Source organism: Anastrepha obliqua, unplaced genomic scaffold, assembly GCF_027943255.1.
Source record: "Anastrepha obliqua isolate idAnaObli1 unplaced genomic scaffold, idAnaObli1_1.0 ptg000151c, whole genome shotgun sequence".
In the NCBI taxonomy this organism is placed as follows: Eukaryota; Metazoa; Arthropoda; class Insecta; order Diptera; family Tephritidae; genus Anastrepha; species Anastrepha obliqua.
In genome coordinates, this window is record NW_026562243.1 from 1 (window position 1) to 7,500 (window position 7,500).

The 7,500-nt window shown below is 29.8% G+C and overlaps 2 non-coding genes and 1 pseudogene across 2 annotated transcripts in view; all 3 read left to right on the forward strand.

The window, feature by feature from the left end:
• Positions 1-3,407: 3,407 nt before the first annotated feature.
• On the forward strand, positions 3,408-5,398 carry LOC129252108 (small subunit ribosomal RNA). Its single transcript, XR_008583259.1, has one exon. It is a non-coding gene; the product is annotated as a small subunit ribosomal RNA (ribosomal RNA).
• A 590-nt stretch (positions 5,399-5,988) lies between these two features.
• Positions 5,989-6,169, forward strand: LOC129252093 (5.8S ribosomal RNA; annotated as a pseudogene).
• A 442-nt stretch (positions 6,170-6,611) lies between these two features.
• LOC129252110 (large subunit ribosomal RNA) overlaps positions 6,612-7,500 on the forward strand; it is a 3,986-nt gene continuing 3,097 nt past the window's right edge. Inside the window, exon 1 of the ribosomal RNA XR_008583261.1 lies at positions 6,612-7,500. This exon is cut by the window's right edge and continues 3,097 nt beyond it. This is a non-coding gene — a ribosomal RNA (large subunit ribosomal RNA).

A 7,500-nucleotide genomic window follows, 5' to 3' on the forward strand; every position in this document is an offset into this window, starting at 1 on the left:
TAACTAACCAATGATATTGAAGCATATAAATCGAATCATAACTATATGAAACTCGAATTTAAGCCATATTAAACTGGTAATATTGTGATTTTATGCCTGGTTTTCCATACGTTAGTTTAAATAGAGAGTTATGGAATATAACCTTGGCATATTGGCACTAAAATATATAATAAAGACATTTCAAATCAAACTGAAATGTATTGAAATGAATTTTTCCCATACATTTTTGACAATGTGAGGTGTGCATGGCAAAAAACACTCACGGTGAAGGCATGTGATATAATATGAAAATATCAAAAGTTAACTAACCAATGATATTGAAGCATATAAATCGAATCATAACTATATGAAACTCGAATTTGAGCCATATTAAACTGGTAATATTGTGATTTTATGCCTGGTTTTCCATACGTTAGTTTAAATAGAAAGTTATGGAATATAACCTTGGCATATTGGCACTAAAATATATAATAAAGACATTTCAAATCAAACTGAAATGTATTGAAATGAATTTTTCCCATACATTTTTGACAATGTGAGGTGTGCATGGCAAAAAACACTCACGGTGAAGGCATGTGATATAATATGAAAATATCAAAAGTTAACTAACCAATGATATTGAAGCATATAAATCGAATCATAACTATATGAAACTCGAATTTAAGCCATATTAAACTGGTAATATTGTGATTTTATGCCTGGTTTTCCATACGTTAGTTTAAATAGAGAGTTATGGAATATAACCTTGGCATATTGGCACTAAAATATATAATAAAGACATTTCAAATCAAACTGAAATGTATTGAAATGAATTTTTCCCATACATTTTTGACAATGTGAGGTGTGCATGGCAAAAAACACTCACGGTGAAGGCATGTGATATAATATGAAAATATCAAAAGTTAACTAACCAATGATATTGAAGCATATAAATCGAATCATAACTATATGAAACTCGAATTTGAGCCATATTAAACTGGTAATATTGTGATTTTATGCCTGGTTTTCCATACGTTAGTTTAAATAGAGAGTTATGGAATATAACCTTGGCATATTGGCACTAAAATATATAATAAAGACATTTCAAATCAAACTGAAATGTATTGAAATGAATTTTTCCCATACATTTTTGACAATGTGAGGTGTGCATGGCAAAAAACACTCACGGTGAAGGCATGTGATATAATATGAAAATATCAAAAGTTAACTAACCAATGATATTGAAGCATATAAATCGAATCATAACTATATGAAACTCGAATTTAAGCCATATTAAACTGGTAATATTGTGATTTTATGCCTGGTTTTCCATACGTTAGTTTAAATAGAAAAAAATTCTCGAATATATATACATATATGAAGAATCTATATTCTATACTAACATTTTATGGAATATAACCTTGGCATATTGCCATTAAAATATATAATAAAGACATTTCAAATCAAACTGAAATGTATTGAAATGAATTTTTCCCATACATTTTTGACAATGTGAGGTGTGCATGGCAAAAAACACTCACGGTGAAGGCATGTGAAATATAATATGAAAATATCAAAAGTTAACTAACCAATGATATTGAAGCATATAAATCGAATCATAACTATATGAAACTCGAATTTAAGCCATATTAAACTGGTAATATTGTGATTTTATGCCTGGTTTTCCATACGTTAGTTTAAATAGAAAAAATTTTCGAATATATATACATATATGAAGAATCTATATTCTAATACTAACATGTTATGGAATATAACCTTGGCATATTGGCACTAAAATATATAATAAAGACATTTCAAATCAAACTGAAATGTATTGAAATGAATTTTTCCCATACATTTTTGACAATGTGAGGTGTGCATGGCAAAAAACACTCACGGTGAAGGCATGTGAAATAATATGAAAATATCAAAAGTTAACTAACCAATGATATTGAAGCATATAAATCGAATCATAACTATATGAAACTCGAATTTAAGCCATATTAAACTGGTAATATTGTGATTTTATGCCTGGTTTTCCATACGTTAGTTTAAATAGAAAAAATTTTCGAATATATATACATATATGAAGAATCTATATTCTAATACTAACATGTTATGGAATATAACCTTGGCATATTGGCACTAAAATATATAATAAAGACATTTCAAATCAAACTGAAATGTATTGAAATGAATTTTTCCCATACATTTTTGACAATGTGAGGTGTGCATGGCAAAAAACACTCACGGTGAAGGCATGTGATATAATATGAAAATATCAAAAGTTAACTAACCAATGATATTGAAACATATAAATCGAATCATAACTATATGAAACTCGAATTTGAGCCATATTAAACTGGTAATATTGTGATTTTATGCCTGGTTTTCCATACGTTAGTTTAAATAGAAAAAAATTCTCGAATATATATACATATATGAAGAATCTATATTCTATACTAACATTTTATGGAATATAACCTTGGCATATTGCCATTAAAATATATAATAAAGACATTTCAAATCAAACTGAAATGTATTGAAATGAATTTTTCCCATACATTTTTGACAATGTGAGGTGTGCATGGCAAAAAACACTCACGGTGAAGGCATGTGATATAATATGAAAATATCAAAAGTTAACTAACCAATGATATTGAAGCATATAAATCGAATCATAACTATATGAAACTCGAATTTGAGCCATATTAAACTGGTAATATTATGATTTTATTCCTGGTTTTCCATACGTTAGTTTAAATAGAAAAAATTTTCGAATATATATACATATATGAAGAATCTATATTCTATACTAACATGTTATGGCATATTGGTGTTATTGTATTTTATTCCTGGTTTTCTATAGTTAGTTTAAATAGAAATAAATTTTTGAATTCAAAATTTTATATTCTATACTAGCATTACATAGAAATTATCCTCAACTGTTTGTTTCTTGTATATAAATACAGGAAATTAAACAGATGATGAAGAGAAAAAAATAAGAAAAACAAAAATTTATAAGAAAAATTAAATTTTAAACAAAGGAAAAGAGGAGAAAATTTTTTCAATCATATATATTTATGATTAAAAAATAGAATTATGAAATTATTAATTTCAATTCAAAGAGAAAAATTATGTAATATATGAAATTATTACATTAAAAATGCATTTGAAAAAAAAGTAAAATGTTATTAAGAATGATAAATTATTTGAAAATTGACAAATATTAAGAAGAAATATCGTTCTTATATTTTTATATAAAATATATAATATAGAGAACGAAAATTCTTTTTCATAAAAAACGGTTTTTGAATTTTGATAAGAAAAGCTAAAGGGGGGTCGCCCCTTTACTTTTTATATACACCGTAATTTATGAAATTTTCAAATATGAAAAACAAAGAAAAATATATATAAATAAAAATATTATTCTGGTTGATCCTGCCAGTAGTTATATGCTTGTCTCAAAGATTAAGCCATGCATGTCTAAGTACAAACAAATTAAAAGTGAAACCGCAAAAGGCTCATTATATCAGTTATGGTTCCATAGATCGTTAACAGTTACTTGGATAACTGTGGTAATTCTAGAGCTAATACATGCAATATAAACACGGACCTTATGGAACGTGTGCTTTTATTAGACTAAAACCAAGCGATCATTTGATCGTTAAATTGGTTGAACTCTAGATAACTTGCAGATCGTATGGTCCCGTACCGACGACAGATCTTTCAAATGTCTGCCCTATCAACTTTTGATGGTAGTATCTAGGACTACCATGGTTGCAACGGGTAACGGGGAATCAGGGTTCGATTCCGGAGAGGGAGCCTGAGAAACGGCTACCACATCTAAGGAAGGCAGCAGGCGCGTAAATCACCCACTCCCAGTTCGGGGAGGTAGTGACGAAAAATAACAATACAGGACTCATATCCGAGGCCCTGTAATTGGAATGAGTACACTTTAAATCCTTTAACAAGGACCTATTGGAGGGCAAGTCTGGTGCCAGCAGCCGCGGTAATTCCAGCTCCAATAGCGTATATTAAAGTTGTTGCGGTTAAAACGTTCGTAGTTGAATTTGTGCTTCATACGGGTAGTACAACTATATATTGTGGTATGTACATTACCTTATGTATGTAAGCGTATTACCGGTGGAGTTCTTATATATAATTAATACAATGTATTTTTTATATATTCCTCCTATTTAAACCTACTTCAGTGCTCTTCATCGAGTGTTGTTGTGGGCCGGTACAATTACTTTGAACAAATTAGAGTGCTTAAAGCAGGCTCCAAATGCCTGAATATTTTGTGCATGGAATAATGAAATAAGACCTCTGTTCTACTTTCATTGGTTTTTAGATCAAGAGGTAATGATTAATAGAAGCAGTTTGGGGGCATTAGTATTACGACGCGAGAGGTGAAATTCTTGGACCGTCGTAAGACTAACTTAAGCGAAAGCATTTGCCAAAGATGTTTTCATTAATCAAGAACGAAAGTTAGAGGTTCGAAGGCGATCAGATACCGCCCTAGTTCTAACCATAAACGATGCCAGCTAGCAATTGGGTGTAGCTACTACTATGGCTCTCTCAGTCGCTTCCCGGGAAACCAAAGCTTTTGGGCTCCGGGGGAAGTATGGTTGCAAAGCTGAAACTTAAAGGAATTGACGGAAGGGCACCACCAGGAGTGGAGCCTGCGGCTTAATTTGACTCAACACGGGAAAACTTACCAGGTCCGAACATAAGCGTGTAAGACAGATTGATAGCTCTTTCTCGAATCTATGGGTGGTGGTGCATGGCCGTTCTTAGTTCGTGGAGTGATTTGTCTGGTTAATTCCGATAACGAACGAGACTCAAATATATTAAATAGATGCTTTCAGGATTATGATGTTGAAACTTATATAGCCTTCTTTCATGCGTACATCTTGAATGTACAAGTGTTTGAATGTGTTTATATAAGTGGAGTCGTACCTGTTGGTTTGTCCCATTATAAGGACACTAGCTTCTTAAATGGACAAATTGCGTCTAGCAGTAACGAGATTGAGCAATAACAGGTCTGTGATGCCCTTAGATGTCCTGGGCTGCACGCGCGCTACAATGAAAGTATCAACGTGTATTTCCTAGACCGAGAGGTCCGGGTAAACCGCTGAACCACTTTCATGCTTGGGATTGTGAACTGAAACTGTTCACATGAACTTGGAATTCCCAGTAAGTGCGAGTTATTAACTCGCATTGATTAAGTCCCTGCCCTTTGTACATACCGCCCGTCGCTACTACCGATTGAATTATTTAGTGAGGTCTCCGGACGTGATCACTGTGACGCCTCGTGTGTCACGGTTGTTTCGCAAAAGTTGACCGAACTTGATTATTTAGAGGAAGTAAAAGTCGTAACAAGGTTTCCGTAGGTGAACCTGCGGAAGGATCATTATTGTGTTCCATATCCGTAAGAAAAACAAACAAACAAACAAACAAACAGACAAGCAAACAAACGAACAAAAAGAAAAAAAAAAAAAAAAAAAAAAGAAAAAAAAAAAAAATTTATATAATTATTTTGAATCCATAATTCTTTTTATTCTTTTTCATTCAATTTGTGATCCATCAATTATATCATATTAAATATAATATATGATGGTACATTTTGTAATGTTTTTTCTTATTTTTTTCTTTTAAAAACCTTTAAACATGAAAATAAAAAGTTGTACTTATTATTCATTTGATTGAATGATAAGTTAATTTGTTCACAATAACAAAAGTGGTATATATTTATTATATTATTATATATACATAAAATGATTAAAAAAATACAAAATAATTGAATCATAATAAATACCACCACTGTATTATTGTTGAACTAAGACATTCGCAACTTAATAAAAATGTTTAGAGTTAAATATATTTGATATATATTATTGAAAGAAAATCAATTTATATATTATTAATATTATTTAATTTTACTCTTTCAATTAATATATGCAAAAAAAAATTGACATTTGTTATAAATAAAAATAAATAAAAAAATACTCTAAGCGGTGGATCACTTGGCTCATGGGTCGATGAAGAACGCAGCAAACTGTGCGTCATCGTGTGAACTGCAGGACACATGAACATCGACATTTTGAACGCATATCGCAGTCCATGCTGTTATGTACATTAAATTCAATTTTAAAGTACTGCTTGGACTACATATGGTTGAGGGTTGTAAGACTATGCTAAATAAGTTGCTTATTCTTTTATAAAAATAATTGAATTTAAGCAAATGTGTATATTATTGGATTTTAAATAATTCATAATATTAATAGCAAAAAAAATAAAGATATATAATGAATTTTATTTATTATATATTCTTTAAAAAAAAAATCCTCTCAAATAAAATGAAATGATGAAAATATTGAATCTAAGTATTCTTTACAAAAAATTTTCATATTATTTATATATATATATAAAATAATAATTTATATATGTAATTAAAAGGAGGAATGTCTAGCATAAAAATTAATTTTTTTATTCTAGGATTGCCTCATTTTACATTATTATTATTTTTATATATTTACAATATATAAAAGGAGAAAAGAAAAATAGAGATGAAAAGATGATATAATTTTTTTATTAAATTGTGAGAAGATAAAAAAAGAATATTAAAACAACCTCAACTCATATGGGATTACCCCCTGAATTTAAGCATATTAATGAGGGGAGGAAAAGAAACTAACAAGGATTTTCTTAGTAGCGGCGAGCGAAAAGAAAATAGTTCAGCACTAAGTCACTTTGTCTATATGTCAAATGTGAGATGCAGTGTATGGAATATCTTAATATCTAGTATGAGAAATTAACGATTTAAGTCCTTCTTAAATGAGGCCATTTACCCATAGAGGGTGCCAGGCCCGTATAACGTTAATGATTACTAGAAAGATATTTCCAAAGAGTCGTGTTGCTTGATAGTGCAGCACTAAGTGGGTGGTAAACTCCATCTAAAACTAAATATAACCATGAGACCGATAGTAAACAAGTACCGTGAGGGAAAGTTGAAAAGAACTCTGAATAGAGAGTTAAATAGTACGTGAAACTGCTTAGAGGTTAAGCCCGATGAACCTGAATATCCATTATGAAAAATTCATCATTAAATAATTAAAAAAATAATGTGCATTTTTTTCATATAAGGACATTGTAATCTATTAACATAATAAAGTATTTATCAAAAGATCATTGGTGATATTAAGTTTATTTAAATTAATTTGCTTTTTAAGCATATTAACATAAAATAAATACTAATGATTTGATAAAGTGTTGATAGATTTTATTATATATAATGCTAAAATTCATTTTTTGAATTTTACAAAAAATTTAATATCTATGATATTAATATTTATTTGTATGCATTTATATGATTAACAATGCGAAAGATTCAGGATACCTTCGGGACCCGTCTTGAAACACGGACCAAGGAGTCTAACATATGTGCAAGTCATTGAGTTATATTAAACTTAATGGCATAATTAACTTAACTTAAATATAATGGGATTAATTTTTAGT